This window comes from Castor canadensis, chromosome 15, assembly GCF_047511655.1.
Source record: "Castor canadensis chromosome 15, mCasCan1.hap1v2, whole genome shotgun sequence".
Taxonomy (NCBI): Eukaryota; Metazoa; Chordata; class Mammalia; order Rodentia; family Castoridae; genus Castor; species Castor canadensis.
In genome coordinates, this window is record NC_133400.1 from 81,820,812 (window position 1) to 81,844,465 (window position 23,654).

Here is a 23,654-nt window from a genome sequence, read left to right on the forward strand (position 1 = left end):
AATATCTATATAAAATGGTCATGTTGATTATGACCAAAGAACATTATACACATGTATGAAAATGTCAAAAATGAGACCCAATATTTCATACACTTAATACACACTAATCAAAAAGTTTTTAAAATGGTCATGTTGAAATTCTTTGCCAACCTGATGGGTGAAATATTGGGAGCAAACTAGGTCTTTTAAAAATTCTTAGGTGATGTGCTCACTATTTATCTTGAGTTTCTTGCTGTCATGTTCTGCAGGAATGATTAATATGATGCCAGCCAACCTAGTTTCTCAGTCTTCAGGGGCACTTACCTTGACCAGAGCCTAGACAAGAACAAAGAACAAAGATCCTTAACATATTCAATACAAGAAAAGATACCCATGTCTTTTAGAGATAATTGTATCTTTTCTTGATCAATAAATGTTGTCAAAAGGATCCACTTGATTCAGAGTTATTCAGAATTATTTTTGGTTTAATATAAATTAGGGACAGCAAAAGATTACAACATAATGAATAAAATAAAAATCCCTGAGTGTAACCTAATATAAGTAAATGAACAAATTGATAAGTAGAGAAGAAATCTCTTCCTTATAATGGAAAGTTTGCTAATAAATGTAGAATGAGTGATGGATTTAGAAAAATATCATTTTTGCCCACCAGCCTTGTAATTGATTCTAGCATAGGGAATCAAAGATGGACGAATAAAAAGATCTCAAATTAGGCCCTCCCTTAAGTTGACTTTTTGTTATAAGAGTAAAATGTAGATGTGCATGGCACATAACCACCTTACCAATGGTCAGAGTTGGCATCACAGAAATGACACTAATCAAAAGCATGTGCCATCTGACTTGGTACAGTGAGAACTCAACATCACTTCTGGGGAATCCCTTCCCAAAAGGCATAACCTGAATCTAATTGGGAAGAAACACTGAATAAACCCAAATTGAGGAGTATTCTAACAAACAACCTGAGCCCTTCAAAAATATCAGTATGAAGCTGGGCATGGTGGGACTTACCTATAACCCCAATATTAAGGAGGCTGAGCCAGGAGGATGGCCAGCCTGGGGTACATAGCTGCTCAAAGCTAGCCTTGGTTACCCTGCAAGAATATATCTCAAAATTTCAATATCATAAGACACTAAAAACAGAGGCAAGAACTGCTACCAATTAAAGAGATGTGACAAGTGAGCAGAGCACATGGTCTTGGATTCTCTTTTGTTGAAAGGACGTTATTAGGATAACAAGAATCTCAGTAATATCTACAGAGTGAATGATAATATTGCTTCGTTGTTCATCTTAGTGATTTTTGTGGTTATGTCAGAAAATTTCCTATTTTTGAAAGACACACTAAAGCATTTATGGATACATTTTATTTAAATTGATTTGATAATAAAATAAGAGAGAAAAAGAAGGCAATATAAATGTAACAAAAAGTAATCTAGAATAAGGACTTCGGTGGTTCTTTTTCCTGTTCTTGAAGCTTTTTAAATCTGAAACTTTTCTCAAATAAGATATAAACAAAAATTTAAAATACAAAGTATAATTATACCTTCTTTTTGTTATCATAACAAGTATACATATAGCATTTATTCTTTCCCAGGCACTGTTTATATATAAATATCAATGTGTCTGTGTGTGTCTGTGTATAGACACACCTTGATCTTCTTCCAAAAGACATTTTCAGGCCATTAATAATTTGCCTTTAGTTCCATGCTCGTCCATTTTGGAGCTGGGACATGAACTCCCAGAAATCTGAATCCAGAGTTTGTGTAAGGACTGAGTGAATTGAAGAAGCATCTTATTTCAAAACTCCTTAATAACACCTCAAGCCCCTTCGAGGGAGTTTTTGTTTGGAGTCTGCTTTAGTTTTCTATGTTATGTAATACCCTAAAACTTAATGGCTTGAAACAATAGACACTTAATACTGAGCAGTTTCTGTGGACTGCAATTTGGGTACAGCTGAGCTGGGAACCTATAGTCCAAGATCTCTCCGGAGACTGTGGTGAAAGTATTGGTTGGGGCTGCCACCTCATCTGCAGGGTTGACCCGATATTCACTTCCAAGTTTACTCAACCAACTGGTTGTTGACAGGCCTAGGCCTCTCCCAACATGGAACTCCTGCAGGGCTGCCTCACGACTTGACAGCTGGCTTCCCCAGGTTACCAAAGCAGAAAGAGTGAAAGACAGCATGTCCAAGACAGAGGACATAATCTTTTTTAATTGAGTCTCAGAAGTAACACTTCATCCTTCTGCTCTATTCATTAGAAACAAGCCAATATGTCTGACGACCCTGAAAGAGAGGGATTGCACTTGAGACTAAATACCAGGAGTAGGGATTGTCTTAGAAGGTGTCAATTACAGAGTTTAAGTATGATGAACCTATATGCATGTTTTTGTCTCTTCTCTTTGGAAACTATGATCTCTTAAAAGAGGCCATTTCTTGGATGCAACTCAAAACCATGTGACTGGAGTAAGCAATGCTAACTTCCTTCCTGGTAGTGACTACAAACTGACCTCATTTTACCTCTTCAGTCCATGAGCGCTGTAGGTTCTGGACATTACTCTCAGAGACCAGCAAGGGGCTGGCTGTGACTTCTGTGCCTCCTCCAGTGAGTGCCATTCCCTTTCTGCCCACTGTGTCCATGTCTTCATCAGCATACCTACCTCTGCTGGACATGGGGACTCCCTGAGGGTAGAGAATGTGTCACTTTTGCTAAATCTATTGCTTCCCACCTAGCTCAACCCTTAAGCCAGGGACTGGGCTAAAGAGAACTGGTGAATTCTCTGAGAAAGCTCACTCGATTTTTGGCCCTAGCAGAATTCTGACATATGGCTGAGTGGTTTGCACACTTAGCTGGTTCTACAAGACAGACTATTATACGTGGGCAGTTGTAATAGAGAAAACAGATTATGGACTTGATAACATCGCAGGATTACAACTTTAATCTTTTCCCCGTAATTGGAAAAATCCTTTTGCAGGTCAACACCTTTTGTAAAAAGTACAGGAGGCAATGGCGTATAAAACAACACACCATTTGTCACATGCATTTCTTCTGTCACTTCCTGCTTCTTTTTTCTTTGTCCCTGAGTTGTTGTAGTTATTGCTTTAGAACAAGTGCAATTTCTTGAGCAAGAAAAACAGAAAAGTAAAAATAAACAAAATAACAGCCATAGTTAATTCAGTCATCTAGAAATTAGTTGTGCTTACCGCTGGTCTTCTGGACACATGTATACTATTATTGAAATTTTAATAAAACTAAAATCATATTACACAATGTCTTATTTTTTTCTACTTCTTATTTCATGAGTGTTAAACCTGGCTGCTTAGTGATCCATTGTGTGTAGACAGCTTTGTTTGATGCTAAGCTCTTGTTACACATGCTAACCATGTTATCAGTTATGCCACCATGAATGTCTATTGTATTGCACATTTCTGATTATTTCCTTCAGAGAAATCCCTGAATATGAAATTTATGGGTCAGAGGAAGAAGTAGGTATCATGGCAGATGCTGAGAGCAGAAGAAAGGGGTTTGGCTGTAAAGTGGACTGATGTGAGGGCCACATTTGGAGACATGGGCAGTGTCTACAGCTCACACTGGGCCTGGAATGGGACAGCCCTGGCCTCCAGTCCCAACCTGATTTTTCTCAAACACTGCCTCTTTGATCTTCGGAGAATTACCTCAACTTCTGAACCTCGGCTTCATTATCTATACATCTATAAAATGGGTTAATAATTTCACGTTAGTATAAACACAGGTCCAAAGGATTTTTACCACAATCATCCCTTAAAAACGGAATCATTTGCACATACTAATAAGGACCAAGTGTGCCAAATTTTGGGCTTCTGTTTCATTTACCTTCACTTGAAAAGCATGGCATTGGTAAAGGAAATGCTTTTGACCAGAAGTCACTTCAGTCAGCACTGATTTGGGGTGCTTTCCAAGGTCTCCTGACAGAATCAGCAAACCAAAAGGAGATAAATGAATTGAACACATTTTATCATGATTATTTCTAGGAATATATCCTCATGTGTGCAAGTATTGGATGCCATTGTAAACAAACCTTGTAAAGATTTTATTAAAAGGCAGTAACATAAATGGTTATACTGTAGAGTTCATAAATATACCTATAGCTTCAGTAAATAAAACACTGCCCTAATGTTATATTAATGCACATTCACTCACAGCTTGGAAAAACATTTCCATTGACAGTGTGCCATATCTCAAACAATTGAGATGGAAATGAAGATGATGTGTCCCGAAAAAAGGAAATGAATGACTAAAAACACTGGCTCTAGGGATAACAATTGCATTGATGAATAAAATTATGCAATGAAACGTAAGACTGGGAAAAGGCAATATTTCTACAATAATGTATTATTTAACAAGTGTGTGGTTTTAAATATGCATGTGTAACTGAATTGATAAAGTCTCAAAGTCATATTTGTTTTATTTATCTGTTTCCCTAAGAATTTATAAGTCAACTGGATTGAAAAGTGTTATTGGGGGATCTTTTCACTGGGGGAGATGGGTCTCCTTGTAGCTGGGCAGATTTATGAGTTACTTAATCACGACGTTGTGTGAGAATCAAAATGATATGTTTATAAGGTACTTTGCCCTCTGCCTAGCACACAGCAAGTGCTGAATTAATGCTGGATTCTGCTATGAGAGTAATTAGGCAGAAGATGGAGTTGGAAAGCAACAGATGACACCCACAGGGGTGACACCCACTGGGGTCAGAAGGAAGAGAAGGCAAGCCTCATAATTTTATTGTTTGGCTTAGGACAGGGCTTGACCAGGCACAGTCATTTGTTCCCAATTTTTTTCAAACTTATGAAAGTGTTGTTTGTGTAAAAGTTCATCAGAAATCTCTAATTTTCACACAATACTTGGAAGCATTGAAAATCATTTTGACCAGTATATTTCACTCCCTCAGAACAAATATAAGCAGGGAATGGAGCCTGGGCTTCCACCTGAGACCAAGGCTTCTCATTTCAGAGCAGATCCATTCCCCCTGACCCCACCCCAAGCCTTCCTCCTTCTCTCTTCATAATTTTGAACTTTCCTAAATGGAGCTAATTTCCCAAGTTGTTTTGAAAGGAAAAGAATAAATGTGTCTTTCATACCAACTTCCTCTGCCAGGTTGTGACATATGGATCTTTGGGCCATCGTCCAAAAAACTAACTGGAGAGAGAGAGAGAGAGAGAGAGAGAGAGAGCGAGAGAGAGAGAGAGAGAGAGAGAGAGAGAGAGAGAGAGAGAGAGAGAGAGAGAGAGAAAGAGAGAGAGAGAGAAAGAGAGAGAGAGAGAGAGATTGAGAACTTAGCAGAAAAAGGGAATGGCGAGATTTAATGTGATCTTATTTCTTTTGACAGGTGCTAGGAGCTGTATTTTCAGTTGTTCTGGGCACTGTGCAAATGTCTATATCCCAGGCCTGAGGCCTGAATCCAATTGTTCAAGTACAGAGCTTAACAGAGACCATGTGGGAGATAGCTGAGCTGAGCTGCTTTTGGAAGTTTCCCCCTAGCCATGCAGGTTACAAACTGATTTCCTCCAGGAAGAAAGAAGAGTGACTCTGGGCACAGCCATCTGTCTCCCTGTGATCTTTGGGTCACTAGACCCTCTATATAGAAAGTAGTTTATATCTGTGGGTGCCAGTGGGCAACAGAAGGGTTGATCTGAGCAGGTGTTTATATGATGCTAAGCCAGTTCTGGTGCACACCCCAAGAAAGCCAATGTATCCACTTGCACACCAAATGGAGAGCAACCTAGGCCTTTTAGAAAAACATCCTTTGAAGAAAGATGTTCTAAGGCCTGGCACAGTCCTAAAGGCTACCCAATGTCTCTAGCTGACCTTGTGTTCATTCCATACAGCTGTGCTGGCTCTCTGGAAGTTCCTACCTGTGGCCCACAGCCTCCTCCCTCTTTCTGCCTCCGTACTGACACCCCTCCCTTCCTGCCATCCATTCCCTACCCCACCATGTGGAGCAAAACCTTATCTCCACATTTTTCTCTTACTCCTCTTTCCCTTGAAGAGGGTTCTTTAACCTCTCTCTCTGGCTTTTTGGCACCATAACTTCCAGTGGGAATGCAGTTAACACATTTGTCTGGTGGCCTTGGTGTTTTGTCACAGTAATCTAATTAGTTACAGCTTATTGTATCAGTAGTATGCAGGCTGCGTGTGCATGCATGTATGTGAATGCTCATGCATGTGTACATGTGTACATGTGTGGATGTGGCCTGTGTAGGTGTGCTTTCTTGGTTTTTTCTGAACCAGCATTTCTTGGGCTTGTATAGGAGCTTAAAAACAATTTCCTGGCGTTAAGCAACACTAAATTTTGTGTTTAGTTATGATATAAAATTTCATCCTGGTAAATTGATTTTGTCTCTATAACACTCTTATATGGAAGACCTAGTGCATTAGACCTGAGAAATCTTTGGTGAGTCAATAAGAACCCAAGCATTGGCAAGGAGTTTCTCTAGTAGTTTATCACTATACCTGGAAACCTGTGAGTCCTTGGGAAGTAGAGTCTGATCTGGGGAGCCCCTCCCATTAGCAGATCACACAGCCATTAGGGCCTCCTTGGCCTCCATAGGCAAGATGATTCAGCAAAGGCAGAGGTGGAGAGAGATTCTCTTTGGCCAATGAACTACCATGCCCTGCTTTAGGCCAGCTGATTCATCCAGCCTCATGACCCAGGAAGGCCTCTCAGACTTACTCTGGCCATTAGCAACCAGTAGGAGCTTGCATTGCATTGCTTGGGATGCCATGTTTTAGTCTGCATAGACTGGCCAGCTTAGACAGCACAACTTCTTTTCTCATAGTCCCTTCTGAGATTTCTCTTTTTGGCTTGTCAATGATTGTCTTCTCCCTGCTCTTCTCATGGTGCTTATTTGTATGTGTTGTCCAAATTTTCTCTTCTTATAAAGAGTCCAGTCCTTTTGGATTAGGGCTCTTCTAATGACGTTATTTAACTCTATTGCTTCTTCAAAAGCCTTACTCCAAAAACAGTCACCCTCTGAGTTACTGGGCTTTAGGATTTAATACATAAATTTTCAAGATAACACAATCAGCCAATCCCTAGGCTCAAGAAGCTTCTGGAAAGCAAATTCCACTCTTCTAATTCCTAAAGACTGACTCAACACTTTCTTGTCTGACCTAGGCCTTGGGTGTGTGTTGTATGTATGAACTAGTTTCATCCACACAAATATTCCTTGGGATAGATACTGTCACCTTCTGCCCATTTTACATGAGAGGAAACTAAGGAGATGACAGATAACCTGCCCATACCTTGGAGCCTATCCTTATGTATGTACTCAGGGACCCTTTTCCAGCACCCACAACCTTCCCCCCAAGCTGACATGTCCCACTTCAGCCCAGCCTTCTCCATTACCATTGGTCTTGACCCTGGCAACCTAAGAAAGGGTCATGACTTTATTGCTTCTCAGCACCCAAGCACAGCTCTCATGGTGCTACATCTGAGCAAACTTACAACGAGGATGAGCTCGGGTTATCAACACTCAAGCTTCACAGCTTGGATTCTGAATGGAATAGGTGCAAGAACTCAGAAGGTTTCTGCTTACCAAAGAAAATCATTCTTCCAGAAAGGTTGTGCCCATCTAGAGGCAGACAAAGTGAAGCAGAGAAACCATCTTTGTCCCTTGAGAAATAAACATAGTCACTTAAGGTGACAGAAAATGACTCACCGTGGGCCTTCATGGTTATAAATAAAGCATGACTATTAAAGGGAACACTGTTCCAGTGGTAAGAGCTCCGGGTTGGGAGTCAGATGTACTTGCATCTGACTGGGTGTGATGTTTTGGCCATAATTGCTTCATCTGAAAAATGGATATATGATAACTCTTTGCAGAGTCATTGTAGGATTATAGATTATATAGGAAAAGTACACAGATCAGTGTGTGGCTGGTTTTTGTTTTGTGGCAAAAATAATCTGGGTTAAATTGTAATGACAAATTACTCATGATCTTAATGGGTTATAGCAACAAATAATCACATGGTATGCAGTGTGCCTGCCCATGGCACTCTGATAGAAGAGACAGTGGCTCAAGGTGCTGCCAGTCATCAGAGGTCTTTGGAAGGACCTACACAGCAATGAAATGCTTCAGTTAGGATCAGTTAGGAAGGGACACATGTCGTGTCTTCTTACAACTCATTGTGCCACAACTCCACCCGCTACAAAGGAGTTATGAGCTATTCCAGGAGCGGGAAGGCGGGTGCCCCAAGTCCTTGGGGAACAGCAGCAACGGCCTCATGCACAGTTAGTGTGCAGTAAGTAGCAGCAATGTTATTAGGAGCTCATCCTACCTTTTCTTCAAGTGGCTGTGGTCTGTCCCATTTGCTCCATTTCAATCAAGACTTAATTAAACTAATTAAGTGGACTAATTGACTATAGTCCCATGTCCTCTTGCCCTCTTACCCTTGGGACATCTCTAAAGAACCCAGGCTTTGTTATTCTCTAAGATCCTGAGGTAGAGCTGTGTAGATTCATTGGTATAGAGAAGGCATTTGACCACAGGTTGGAAAGATTTTAGGTATGGGTGACATCACATGTCAGGCAGAGAATGAAGCTCAGAGAAGGTCACTTTTACTTCAGACCCTCAACTGAGGGTCATATTGCTTTTTAACCTGAATGTAATTACACTGTAGTCTCTCTCACTTCTAATTTGTCTCTTTTTCCTTTGTTTTTATTGTGGAAATATATATATAACATAAACTTTTACCATTTTACCCATTTAAATTATTCAGTTTAGTGATATTAAGTGAACTGACATTGTTGTACACCCATCACCACCATCCATCTCTGGAAAGTGTTTTAATTCCCAGCCGGGAACTCCATACCCATTAAACAGCAGCTCTCCATCCTCCCTTGCCTCAGTCTCTGGCAACTACCACTCTACTTCCTGTGTCTGTGAATTTCACTACTCTAGGTACTTGTATACATGGATTCGAACAATATTTTTGTTTCTGTGACTGGCTTCTTTCCTTTAGCATGTCTTCAAGTTTCGTCTATTGCCGTAGCATGTTCTGAATGTCCTTCCTTTTAAAGGCTGCATAATATTCCATTGAATGTGTATACCACATTTTATTTCTTCATACATCTATCAATGACTATGTACCTTTTTAACTGTTATGAATGATGCTTTTCTTAGTGTGAGTGTCTCATCATATCTGTTCAAGGCTTTACTTTCAATTCTTTTGGATATGTATCCAGAAGTCGAATTGCTGGATCAAATGGTAATTCTATTTTTAACATTTTGAGGGACTATTTTACTGTTTTCCCCCTAGTGGTTGTACCAGCAACATCCCTTTGACTTTTCTGCTCTCTCCATGAAATGCTTGGGAATATTACGGACTTTGTTTCACATTATTTGTACAAAGGACAAGGTGTTTCTTTCAATCCATCGGTCAGTCTTAATTTGGCATTTTTTGCTTCTTTATCCTTGTTTTACTTTGTAATGTTCTTCAGAGGTCATGGCTAGAAGCGTAGGATATACTTTCAATCTTCACAAAGAACGTGTGAATGAAGAAGTTATCCTTTGTATGTCTCTATTGAACCTGTGTCGTTTTTTATTACCATTAATATACTTCCTATATCTATGAGCTATCTATCACTGGATTTCCCCAGATCCTCAGTAATAGCATGTAAGAAGTGTCTGCAAAATCTAATATAGAAATGCAGTCCCGCAGAGAATTGGGAGAATAAGATTAATTGGAGGAATGCTTTTGATTTTAGTTAGTGTCTGACTTGTAGGTATGTTAGATGTTTCTGACAACATGCTACCATTGGAAAAAGAATTCTTGGGGAAGATTAGAGCTGAATCTTTGGAACTTGCCTCCCCCTCTCCACCCTCCATGTGACTCCTGATGGCAAATGAATAGGCTATCTGTCAAATAGGTCTCTATTTTCTCACTGTTGTCTCTCCCCATTCACTTTTTTTTTTTTTTTTGGTGCACCGTTCCTAGAGGTACTGCAATACCAGGTCAATGCGTGGAGTGGACGGAGCAAGCTCCTATTCCATCCCCTAGTCCCAAAAATCCATTTAACATATTGTCCTCAGATAGAGGACGTATCAGATATTAACCTGATAAGAACAGATTCTAGACTTGATCTTAGCCAAAAGGCCGAGAAGCGATTCCCCATTCACTTTTGATAGGGTGACTTTTTGTACCTCTCTTGGGTCAAGCCTGAGAGGATTCTGATTTCCTAGGATCGCGTGCTTAGTCTGTAACCACAGGTACCAACGCTTTGAGGCCGGCTGTGGAGATAAGAGAGGTGGGTTCCTCCATGGTCTCACTGTACTCCACAGCAGACAGCAACTGTGTCCCCTCCTACCTGGGTGCTTAGCACTCCACGCAAAGCAGGTTGGTGTGACACACTCGGGAAAGTGAAAGTCCTGAGGGTGGCCTCCTCCTTTTACATCACTGAGGACCTTACACCAGCAATGACATGCTTCTTTGGAAGCAACACGTCACTTCTGCTCACGGGAATCCCTGCAACCTCTTTCCATGGGTGGTCTCAGGGTCCTCCAAAAGCCATTCTTCTGTCCTTCTAGGCGGAGATGAACATGGAAACACCTTGACAGTTCTTTTTATTTTTTTTTTTTTAGAAATTTATTTATTTATTTATTTTTTTAATAGACATTTTAATATTTTTCTGTGCTTTAAGATTTTTTTGGTTTTTTGGAGGTACTGGGGTTTGAACTCAGGGCCTCACGCTTGCTAGGCAGACGCTGTACCACTTGAGCCACTCCACCAGCCCCTTTTTTTGTGTGCTGTGTATTTTCTTTTTTTTTTTTTTTTTTTTTTTATTCATATGTGCATACAAGGCTTGGTTCATTTCTCCCCCCTGCCCCCACCCCCTCCCTTACCACCCACTCCACCCCCTCCCGCTCCCCCCTTCAATACCCAGCAGAAACTATTTTGCCCTTATCTCTAATTTTGTTGTAGAGAGAGTATAAGCAATAATAGGAAGGAACAAGGGGTTTTGCTGGTTGAGATAAGGATAGCTATACAGGGCATTGACTCACATTGATTTCCTGTGTGTGGGTGTTACCTTCTAGGTTAATTCTTTTTGATCTAACCTTTTCTCTAGTTCCTGGTCCCCTTTTCCTATTGGCCTCAGTTGCTTTAAGGTATCTGCTTTAGTTTCTCTGCGTTAAGGGCAACAAATGCTAGCTAGTTTTTTAGGTGTCTTACCTATCCTCACCCCTCCCTTGTGTGCTCTCGCTTTTATCATGTGCTCATAGTCCAATCCCCTTGTTGTGTTTTTTTAAAATAAAAAGAATGTTTTCAAATTCTGTTTCTGACAACACCTCTGTTTAATTATTGGTTAGCTTTTTTTTTTTTTTTTTTTTGCAATACGGTGTTTAAATTATGGGCCTCATGCTTACTAGACAGATGTTTTACCATTTAAGCCTCATTCCAGTCTTTTTTGCTTCTGTTTGTCTTTCAGATAGGTCTCTTACTTTTTCCCAAGGCTGGCCTCAAACTACAATCCTCCCATTGTTGCCGCTTGTGTAGCTGGAATTACAGGCATGAGCCACCACACCCAGCTCTCTCTTGACTTTTTTTGTTTTTCTAGAAAGAAAAGACAAATCCCCTCCAATATTCCATAGAAAGGGGAATGGGATCATTGTTAAATTCTGTGTTTGCTAATAAGATAATTTGAATGTAAACTATATAAACTGAAGACACAGGTCTGAATCTAACAGGTGTAAACTATTGCACTGGTGCTTTTCACGAATAGAAGACTATTTTTTTTGAGACAGGGTCTTACTATGTTGCCCAGGATCTTGAACTCGTAGGCTCAAGTGATTCTCCCCAATTAACCTCCTGAGAGCTGGGACTACAGGTGTGTTCCACCATGCCCAGCAAGAAGACTATATTTACAAACCAAGAATTAAATATAAACTCATAATGAAATCTGACTTATTCTAAGTATAAATCTTAACTATTATTGAACAATCTGCCTTACCTGAGTACCTGAAAAAAGCTGACCACCTCAAAAAGATTCTACTAGCTACTTCAAATAACAAATTTAGATACTTTCAACTGAGTTACTATTGAATTTTCATACGAAAACTCAGGTCAAAACTGATGTAGTTTGGTGTACATCTGTACATTCTTTTTCCTGGAGACACGGACTGGGTAGCTATTTTACAAATATGTTGACATGAAACTAAATTTTATATTACCTGGGCTCTTTTATTAGAAGTTATTTTATAGGCTATTTTAAAATCTGAGCTACTTTATACAGACGTTTTATTACACAGCTTGAACGGCCTGCATTTTCGTGGAAGATACTCTGCTGTCATTAAAGCAGCAGAAACCTATGGAGGCTGAATTAATAGCTAAGGGGAGAGAGATAACTGCTGAATCGGAAATGCAGAGCCATTAAGAGGGTCAACCAGTAGGGGGTGGTGTAATCTACCAGCACAGACCTTTTCAGCGTGGTGCTGCTGATGCATCTAAATGCAAAATTGTCCAGGACTTTTTTTTTTTTTTCAAGTGCATTAAAGAGAAAAGAATCCCAGCAGGGGCTTAATAAATGATTTTTCTCTCCTTTTTTGACTTTTTATTTTGTACCATGCTTCCTACTTGGGAAATCATTCTGAAACCAGCGTTGTGAATATTAAGTAAGGGAGGGAATGAGGTCAAGCTATTACCTCATGATAAAAATTAGATCCTAGCCCTCTCCCACTGCCTGTATGGAAGGTGTGATAGCTTCTAGAATGGCAATTGTGATCTTGTTAAATGAGCAAATTTATAGGGATGGTTAAACTATTTGCAGGCTCAAGGGCAATTATAACCAGTGTGGGTTTATGAGAGGCTCTTAATCTCCAGGACGTAAACTTGAACCTCCTTCAGGAGACCAAAGATGTCCTGTTGCCACTGAATTAAACTAAACATGCTAGTGTTGCCCATAACAACAGTTGCTAGGCGACCTTTGCCTGCATGTGGAGCAGTGGGGAGTTCTGCAGATCATGGTGCATTTATCATCATACACCAGCAGTCTTGTTTAAGAGAAAGGCCTGACACAGGCACTGAGTTGCCACATGACAGAACTGTCACACACACACTGGGAAAGGAAAGCATTTGGGCAAAGTCTGAAAAATCATAAATAGTTGTCATGCCACTGCCGTGTGATTTCTGACTGAAACGTCCATCATGGCCCTTCAGTTGTACGACAGCATCAGCTTTAGGGTGTGACCACCCTGCCTCTCTCAGGGAAAGCCTGGAGGGCAAGGAAAGAGAGCGTGGGGGACAAATAATGAAGATGTCATTGCTGTGTCAGTCGTGGGATTGTGGCTCTAGCAACAGTCAACAGAGTACCGCATGTTATCAATATACAGCCCAAATGAGCACAAGTGTAGAACATTCCCTGAATCAATCCAGATTTAATTCCCTCCAGTAGCTCATGATATAATTCATTTTCTGAGGTGCAAAGGAGGCTACGGTAGAACTGTTTGGTTTTAAAAGATATTGTAGCAATTCAACAGAACATTGCCTCTGCTCATTCAACAGATTTGCTAAATGTAATGGAAGCCTATGTGGGCGTTTCTAAAAAGACACGCCAGGCTGAGATGAGCAAATGCTCCAAACACAATCTTTTCTTTTTCTTTTTCTCTTTTCTTCCCCCTCCTATTCTCTCTTCCACTTGGCCAGTCCGTGTAATCTCAGTAGCTGGCCTGGTATGCATGTGGTTTGAGAATTTAGATTCTAGGTCCATGGAAAGCTGTCTGACCTCACCGTGTCTTTGTCAGGCCTTAAGGAATAATTCTCAACCAAACTATTTTTTAACCAATTAAAAAGCCATTTTAATTAGAGTCAATTAAGGAGCTTCATGAATTTATTAATCCCTGTAGTGTTATACAATGTAAACAGCATTCTTCTTTCAGACATTTCAACTCCTAAATGATCCAGCTACCTTACCACAAAAGAACAGAAAGTGGATGAGTCTCCAGGACTCATAGATGTGTCTCTATGAACGTGCCAGATAATTAAAACGACAGCAGCTTCAGGGTGAAATGTCAGGCCTACCTTTCTGTGCTCTCAATATTGGAATCACATTTATAAGACACTTTTATAGGTCACCAGGAAAGAAGAGTAGAAATAAATCAATAGGGAAAAGGTGCATCTTGCTCAGAAAAGAAAAGGGAAAAGAAAAAAACAGGTATTTAAAAGATCCTTTGGAGAAATGGTGGGCCAAGGTTCAGAATTATTTTCTTAAGGAAGGAAGAAGGTAAGGGGTGATCTAATTTCTTGGCAGAATCTCATGCAGTGTGTGAGACCCTGGCTCTGAGATGAGGCCTGGATTCGTGTTCTGTTTCCAACATTTATTACTGAGCCACGTCAGGGTAGGTATTTAATCAAGATAAGCTTCTGTTTCTCCTACAAATGTGGACTGTAATTATATCTGGCTGGCTGAGCGATTGTGAGATTAGATGACACACAGAGAGCAAGGTACTCAGCACAGTACTTGGCACATGGTGAATGGGTAACAGACAATAAAGCAGGGTAGTTGGTGCCTTGTTGTTACTGTTCAATGCTGAGAAAGAAGTCCTTGAGAGGGAGCAAGGAGTGGACTTGACCACGGGGAACAGTGCTAGCTGCCTGTCCCATAATGAGGGAGGCACTGTGTAGAGTTGGAGATCGGGATCTAAGACTCCCATCAGTGGTGCAGACACACTGTGGGACCCTGGCTGAAACACATGGAGAGGGCGACAGATGCTAATGAAAGCGGGTGAGAAACCAGGCTGCGTATGTCCTGCTGCTAGGAGAAGCTGTCAGAGGGGGGGTCTCAGCCAGCAGCGTTAGAGTATTCAATGTTTGCAGACCCAGGGTAAATAAGGGATCCCCAGAAGGGAGGTGAGGAGGTCAACATAACGAATAGTATCTAACTTGGTAGAATTACCTAACACTTGGTAATCCCTCACATTATCATGGGTCCTGGCAACAGCCATCTAACATAAATAGGGGGTTCTCTGTCTTTCTATCTCACTCTGTCTCTCTCTTCTTTCCTCTCCCTTTTCTCTCCTTCTTTTTCTATTTTTTCTTTCTCTTCTCTTTCTATTTCTAAAAGATCTGAGAAAACATGCTCAAAATCTATGACTTACCCCAGTGAAATGGATCAGCCTGAACAGTATAAGAAATAGGACCTAGTATGTGACTTCTGACATTCTAGAAATGTGACTTGCTGTGACAATGCTGACTGTGCCCCTGGTCATTCCTCCTTGCCCCACTCATCTCCATTGCAGCTGTGAGGATAGCCTCTCACAGGTGGTCAGGAGTTCTCCTTGAGAACAGTACCTTGGTTTCTCTGTTTTCTGCCTCCGAGATTCCTCCAGAAGCCTCCTGACCCTAAACTTGGAGAGCTGACTCCTGGAGACAGTTATTCAAGTGGGATGAGAACTAAGGAAATAGGCCAGTTTCCCATCCTCAAAGAGACCATTTTGAGATACATTTTACAGGACTCCTTAGGGGTCCCCAGTGAGACTGAGTCCCACCTACACCAGCTCAGTGACCAGCTGGGTCATGACTTTGTGACTTGACTTTGACTTCCTTCTTTCCCTACTTCCCTTTCCTGCTCTCTTTGCCAAGTCCTGGGATTTCCTCACAGACCAGCTGCTCACATACGGAACTCAGGGGAAACCAAACTAAGACAGTTTTGTAAACCTCTAACAAAGGTAGTTTTATTATCTGTACTTTACAGAGAAATAAGCTAACACCCAAATATCCAAAGTCACTTGGCCAAGGTCACAAGGGATGAAGTTACATTTTCCTAAACGCATTAGACGTGCTTATACTTAAATCTCCTCTGTTCTGGATGTTAGGCTGTTGGATTATTTGCCTTTTTAAGTGTTGGCTGACTATCATCTGATCCCTACTCAGTAGGGATCTGGAAGCAAGACGAGGTACATGTTCTCCCTCTTGCCCTCTGGCAGTTGGGTACAAACTTGGGATCTGGAACCTGCTGATTGGGTGCCCTTTCTGGTCCTCAGCATCTATGGGAATGACACACACTGTGGGTAGGGCACTTGGAGGTTGGTAGTGCTCTGACTATGACTGTGGGGGCTTCATCAATCCTCAGTGGCACCTATACCCTGGCTCTCGCCCTCAGACTCTGATTGTCTAGTCTTCTTGTCAGTTCAGGGTGTTCCCCAAATCCTTCCAATAACACCTCTGTTGTTTGAATCAGCTTTCTTGGATTAGAATGAAGAGCTTTTATCTATGCTGCTGAGATATGCAGCTAACAGTGCTGGATAAGATGTTCTACCCAAGGAAAGATGTCCCTCTAAAGATCTATGGTGAGGCTGACATGAAGTGGGGCCAAGGAAAAGGCTCTTCTTTGCCATTAAATTGAAGGCAATGGCAGCAAAAGCATTTCTTTAAAAAAATTAGCATAAACTAATTGTAGAAAGGGGTTCATTGTGATATTTCCATACATACATGTAATGTACTTTGTCAAATGCATCCCCTCTATTAGTCTTTCTCAACTCCCTTCCCCCGTTTTTAACAGTTTTTAGTGGGTTTCATTATGTTATATATATAGTACTGCAATCACACTCACCTCCACATCACCCTCTCCTGTCCCCACTCCCACCACTGGCTCCTCTCCAAACAGTCCCCTTTCTACAGTCATGTCATCTCCTCATCATTACTTTAGGCCTAAATTCTGCATCTGAGAGAAAGCATGTGATATTTGTCTTTCTGAGCCTGGCTTACCTTGCTCAACATCATGACCTCCAGTTCCATCCATTTTCCTGCAAATGACATAATTTCATTCTTCTTTATGGTTAAATAGTACTCCATTGTGTATATATGCATGACATTTTCTTTTTTTCTCATCTGGGCTGATTCCATAACCTGGCTACTATGAATAATGCTGGAATAAACATGTGCGTGCAGTGATTTCTATTTCCTGAGCGCCGATTCATGCTCCTTTGGATATATACCCAAGAGTGGTATAATAGGGTGGTAAAGTAGTTCTGGGTTTTGGGAACTTCCATATTGGCTGCACTAATTTACATCCTCACCAGCAGTGTATAAGAGTTCCTATTTTCCCCACATCCTTGCCAGCATCTGTTGTTCATTTTTTTATTATAATTTTTATTAGGATATATTCATTATACACGGGGGATTCATAGTGACAGTTCCAAATAGGCTTATATGGTACATTGGTTAGATTGTCCCCATCACCTCTCTCCCTCAACCCTCTCCCCACCCCACTCAAAGTAACTGCAAGAGATTTCTTTGTTCTGTTTCATAAAGGTAAATGAATTCCATCAACCATATACTCTCACCTTAATCTCCTTCATTCCCCCTCCCCCTCCCACTAGCACCACCCCCCACCACACTGTACCTATTTCTGACTCAAGTGAGATGGAATCTCAGTGTTGTTCAGATTTGCATTTTCTTTATGGCCAAGAATGTTGAACATTTCTTTCTTGACTTATTGGCCATTCCTACTTCTTCTGAGGACTGTCTATTCATTTGCCCATTTATTAGTTGGGTTGTTTTTTCTTTTGGTGGTTAATTTTTGGAGCACTTTATGTAGTCTGGATATTAATCCTTGCTAAATAGCTTATAAAGATTTCTTCCATTCTGTTGGTTGTTTATTCACTCTGATAATTGTTTCCTTTGATACACAGAAGCTTTTTGATTTGATGCAGTGCCATTTGTCAATTCTTGCTCTTTATTTCCTGAGCAATTGGAGTTCTATTCAGAAAGTCATTACCGGTGCCTATATCTTCAAATATCTTTTCTTTGTTTTCCTGTAGTATTTTCAAAGTAGTAGTATTTTGAGTTGATTTTCATACAGAGTGAGAAACTGAAATCGAATTTCAGTCTTCTACTTGTGGATATCCAGTTTTCCCAGAACCATTTTTTGAAGAGGCCGTCTTTTCTTCAACATATGTTTTTGGCTCATCTGTCAATAATCAGAGGGCTGTACTGTGTGGGTAAGACCGACCATTCCTTTTAGAAACTCCTCAGAAATATGAAAGAATGGCTCTCAGACACTCCACAGAGGATGCTCACGCAGGAGGCTAAATAGAGTTCTTCCTGTTTCAGTTTCTGACTCCTCCAAATTCTTGCTTGGGATTTGGTGAGACACAGGCTCTCTTTTTGTCCTGGGTTGTTGCATTTTTGAATGTCAAAGGTTGGACTTGCCTGATTCTCAGAAGGCTCATGGATGAATAGAGTTTGGAGCCGGGGTTATGGTGCACCTTGAATCTATGCAGTGTTTGGAAAGTCATGGCAACTCAATCTTAATGATTTCCTTTGCCTACAGGATGGCAAAAACAGCCAGTATTCCCAAGGACAGAAGATTTTCTGCTGTACTTTGGGATTCTCTAATCATTTCTTTGAACACTGCTACAGCACAGCTGTCTTGGGCTGACTGGAGAGTCCTTGGTAGGAAGCTCATCTACCAGACACGTGGCAGCAGCTCCTGTAATACCCATGTTAACAGGCATAGCAAACACTTGGTAATAACACCCCATGAAAGCAAAAAAAATGGACAGATGTTAACATTGGTCTGGAAAATATGATGAGAGGCAAGAATAACCATCAGGCATTTCCTGGCAATGCAGAAGTGGGTATTGTGGAAAGAAGGCAGGGGGTGGGGTGCTGTTAAAGACAGGAGAGGTCACCCATGCAAAACTACCCCCACCACTGATGCAGCACAGATTGAAAAATGTATCATGTTGTTTGAGGACAAACAACAATAGGTAGAGTAATTGCAAAACTGAAAGAGAATTACCCCTTCCACTTCTGCATGTATGTATATAGGAACAAATTAAAAACAAGAGAGTTCTAAAAGTACAGTTGATAAAGATAAAGACTTTGAAGTCTGAGCTTGGAACAATTGTAGTGTGATGTTAACATTTCTGTGCATCCATGGATCCTGAATGAGATACAAAAGTGACCGATCTGAGAGAGCCGCACGGGCTGTTAGTAGATATGGGATCACAAAGGATAGGATGAGGCAAATCGAAATGCCCAATATGGAGACAGGTCCCCCCACTGCTCTTGGCTGCAGTCATCTCCATAAGGAAGAATTGGTCTTTAGCATCAAGCTTACACTGGAATTACCAAGTTATAGTTCCAGAATAAGACCCGTTCCCTTCTGATCCTGGCTCATGTTACACAACCACAAGGCCTTCATTGGCCTTCTAGAATGGGCTTCTAGAATGCCCTCCCATTCTCAGTCCTCTGGGGCTCCATTTTGGGTCAACAAGTCAGAGCACCTGTGTTAAGATGGCCTGTGATTGATGTCTATGAGGAATCCCCTCATGCCTAATTGCATGTCAACCTTGGTGTCCAATGGACCAGCAGAGGGGATGAAGAACTTTAGGTGAGCAAAAAGTAGGACAGCTGGTCTCTGATGTTTTTATCTGTGTGATGGGCTGCCTTGGGACTTACAGACATGCCACCAGGATGGACACCAACTGATGAAGAAGCGTAGGGTTATGGTAGTTGACTCATTCAGGGGTGGACTTTACCCCCTTCCCCGAAATCCCAGCAAATAGGGATTCAGTATCCTAGATGCTTATCTTCCAAGATGTGATGCCAAGAGTTCATATGAGAAAGACGGGTTTCATTTACCTGCGTGTCTGCAGGTGAGCACAGTTAAAGCATGTCATGTTCTGTGTCAGTCTGGGGAGGGAACAGAGGAGGGAATAGCTGGCTTTCTAAGCCATCAGCTGGGGAGCTCTTTCTTAGCCCTTTTATCTTAGTCCTACAGCAGAGAATAGATGTTTGAATTTTCAGTAATGGCAAAACTTTGCCTACTTAGAATACCTTCCCTGTGTCACATTGATTTATGAGCGCACACTCGCTTTCAGAAACATCTCTCTGGCCTTTTAAATGCTGAATTAAAACCTGAGGCAGAGTCAGATTCTGACTTGAGCCCTCTAATTGAGAAAGCCAATCAGCTGCAAGGCTGCGCATCCTAATTGCAGCTGCCGGCACTTCTTGCTGTCTCCCAACTGTGCTGACTGCATTCTTCTGCAGGGAAGCACAACCAGTTTGCCTTTTGATTCACCTGTTTTTATTCTTTTTGCAGAGATCTTATGTCCCATTCTAACTAGGAACACACAAAGGTAAGGATGATTTGAGTTTTGTGTGAGGAGAATTCTGTGCAATTGAAAGGTTCTGAGGATATCTATTTTTGCTTCTCAGTGGAGGTAGAAGAAATAATATTAACAGCACCCATTACTGACTGCTCACTCTGTCTCAGGTACTTCTATCTCCATGGCCTTCAGTTCACAATTACTCTACAGGAATACATATCATTCCCATTTTATAGATAACAAAACTGAGTCTCAAAGGTGTTTAGAAAATGCCAGAGAGCCATGCACGTTTATGTGTTAGGACTGAGTTGGGATACAGACCTGGGATCAGAATGTGTTTGGGACTGGGGGTATAGCTTCATGTGAGGCCCGGGTTCAATCCCCAGCATAAGTCTGTGCTTTTTCTCTTGTGTAACTCTGTCTGTACAATGAAAGTTATTGCCTGGGACGAGGAAGGAAGGCCAATGATAGGTCTTATGAGTACCAATAATAACAGCTTCAACAAAAAATATTAATAACAATTAACTATTGAGCATCTGCAAGGTGCTGGGATCTTTGTGTGCACTATCTTTGTAATTCTCACAATAACTATAGGATTTGGAGACTTTCTATTCATATTTTGTAGACAGGAGACCGAGCCCTAGACTAGCTAAGGAAGTTTGTTCAGGATACCATACTTGTAGTTGGTGGAGGTGAGTTTTAGACCCAGGTTTCCATATCCAGACTCCAACCACCCATTCCTCAGGGCTGACAACTGTAAGAGTGTCTTTAAATTCAGTGGTTTTCACCCATAACGATAGCAGGAAGAGGGTCCCAGGTTTCTGACTTGGGAGTGGAGCCCAAATTGTGAATCTTTATGGGACGTAAGGAAGAGGTGCACACCTCTGTTTGTGAAAAATGCTAAGCTGTGTGTAAAATGCTGTCATTAGAGAGATGAGCAGGGACTGTGTTTACAAGAAGCATTCTGAGTGGCTGAGACGGGAAACCTCTCTCACAATTAGATCAGCCTGCCTCTGTAGGCAGGGATGGAATGAAGCAAATTGGATTTTCCACCAATTCTCAGAGGGCACGAACTCAACTTTTACAGTTCATAGGACAATTCAAGTTTTGATTGGGGCAGAATGACCTCATATAGAGAAGACGGGCTGGCTAAATTGTAGGAGCTTTCAGTTTTGTTCCAATGTGGTAACTCTGTGGAGTCAGAGTTTCAGTTTTATGCTTTATATAGCACTTGTTGACATTAAATTACTTGGTTTTAGACAGAAGAATGTATGTGTGTCTGATTGCAAAGGAAGACTGCTGACCAGGGAAAGGCGGGGAGCCAGTTGCGGGGAGGGAGAGGATTTGGGGGGTGGTGAATATGGTTGAAGTACATTATATGTATGCATGAAAATAGCACAATGACTCTTGATTACAACTATTAAAAAGGGGGATAGGAGGAGGTTAAGAAAGAGTAATAGAGGGAATGAGTTTGATCAAAATATGATATATATGCATATATGAAAATACCACAATGAAACCTCTTTGTACAATTAATTTACACCAATAAAAATTTTAAATATATGTGTGTATATTTGTATGTGTTGCTGCCTGTGCTCTATTAGGAAGGATATCCATGAGTGACTGGCCTTAAAAAAAAAACCCACGATATTTAAAATCATTTTGTAAGAGTATCTAAATTTCTCTGGTTGTCATCTTTTCATACCTGATTTTATTTTTAAAAGTGATGGCACTTAAATTGGGTACAAGGACAAGGAAAATCCACATTGACAAGTAATCCCAAAATTGCTCATACTAGACTGTGGGGTGTAGGTTCGTTCTTAAATTATACCATGATTAAACTGGCGTTGTGGGAAATACTTAGCACTAAAAGTAACAAAGCAACTTGAGCAGACTGACACCAACTCTAGGATCCAAAACTGACCTGCACCTCCCGCCCTATCTGCTTTTGAACATGAGGCTTTGACCATAATTTTTTTTTAATAAAGAAATATTTTTCAATTACTAAAAAAATAAACAAATGGAAATTGGTGATTTGTATTAATCCAGAACTAATTTACTTTAACTCAATTACTCCAGATATGTGAATTCCCTCTTGGGTTGATTATAAGTTGGCTCAAATTCATATTTTTAATTGTTTGCTCTACGTCAAAAATACAGACCTTACAGACCTAAGCTGCTATCTATCTTGTTTCTAAACCCCTCTTTCTCAAATAAACTTTATTCTGCATTTTGGATCTCAGCTCTTTACTTTCTTTAAAAAAACAGGGATAGCAAAACCCTATTTTCATCCACAAAATTAAACATTTGTAAACTAGCTTATGAGTAGGTAAATGCATAATTCGCCATCCAAACCAGAGTACTTGTGAGAGTCAACAGAGACATTAGTAATAATTATGCCCAAACTGGATGGTCCCAATCAAACAGGAACATATGGTCACTGTGCTTCTGTGAAAATATTGTCATTGTATACTGTCTGTGAAGATATAAATTGGATTTCAAGTCCTATGCCATCAGTTTTGCCAGAAATCAATGGTAGAAGTTTTCCAACATTAACAATTTTAAACATAAATTGGTTTGATTAAACTGTGATTTGATTAAAATTTCTGGTCAGAAAATTTCTGGTCATAAGATAGTTATGAAGTTGTTATTTTCAGCCAATACCTAAGCAATGCTGTTAATACCTATTGTGAGCTGGGGAAACCATGAGGGGTCTAGGGATGCAATCATGTGAATGGACCGAGTCAGACCTACCTACATGGTCCAGGGACACTGTAGATGAATAAATGGAGCTCTCCAGTATTTTATAAGAAGAGATCATGAGCAAACAAAAGAGGGTATCTCATACAGCCTTAGTATAAGTAACAGCCAACTGAGAGCTTAAAGATGGGTAGAAAAGGGGGAGACATGAGCCAAAGTGTTCCGGGATGAGGGAGAAGCATGCTCAAAGGCCTGGATGCAACAGAAAACACCTTTGGGGCACTGGAAGTCCATCACAGTGTAGGGGGCTTGCTGGAATGGGCAGCTTTGGGTAGGGAGTGGTCAAGCAATAAGGCTGGGTAAGTGGGAACTGGATCTTGAAGGCCTTATCACCTATGAGAAGGGGTTTTGACCACTGGAGTGCTTCAAAGGCAATGGCATATAGAGAATAGATTAGGGTCTGGGTGGGTCTTGGAGCAGAAGGGCAGAAAGGAAATGGGTGATGCCTACACATGGGTAGCAGCAGAGGTCCTGGGGAGGTGAAGTCAGCCCCCAAAGTCAACGGCTTTGGTGTGGTGGCTGAAGGAGGTCAGGGAATGGACAGTGCTATGGGGTCCAATTGCATTTCTCCCCAAATTCATATGTGAGGTCCTAACCCCCAGTGTCCTTATGACAAGGGGAAATTTGGACACAGACACGTAAAGAAGGAAGACATGAAGACCATGGGGGATGATAGTAATCTACTCTCTGAGCATGGTCCAAATTGTTATTCATGGCTTCCAGAAGGAAACAACCATGCCCACATCTTGAGTTAGGACATCCAGCGTCCAGAACTGTGAGGCTATGCATGTCTGTGGCTTGAGCACC

The 23,654-nt window shown here is 41.0% G+C and overlaps 1 protein-coding gene and 1 non-coding gene across 5 annotated transcripts in view; one reads left to right on the forward strand and one right to left on the reverse strand.

Annotated features, from left to right (window-relative positions):
• The window catches only part of Frmd4a (FERM domain containing 4A), a 601,438-nt gene that overhangs the window by 80,072 nt on the left and 497,712 nt on the right, over window positions 1–23,654 (forward strand). The window lies entirely within an intron of this gene.
• On the reverse strand, window positions 9,956–10,146 carry LOC141417596 (U2 spliceosomal RNA). Its single transcript, XR_012442254.1, has one exon. It is a non-coding gene; the product is annotated as a U2 spliceosomal RNA (small nuclear RNA).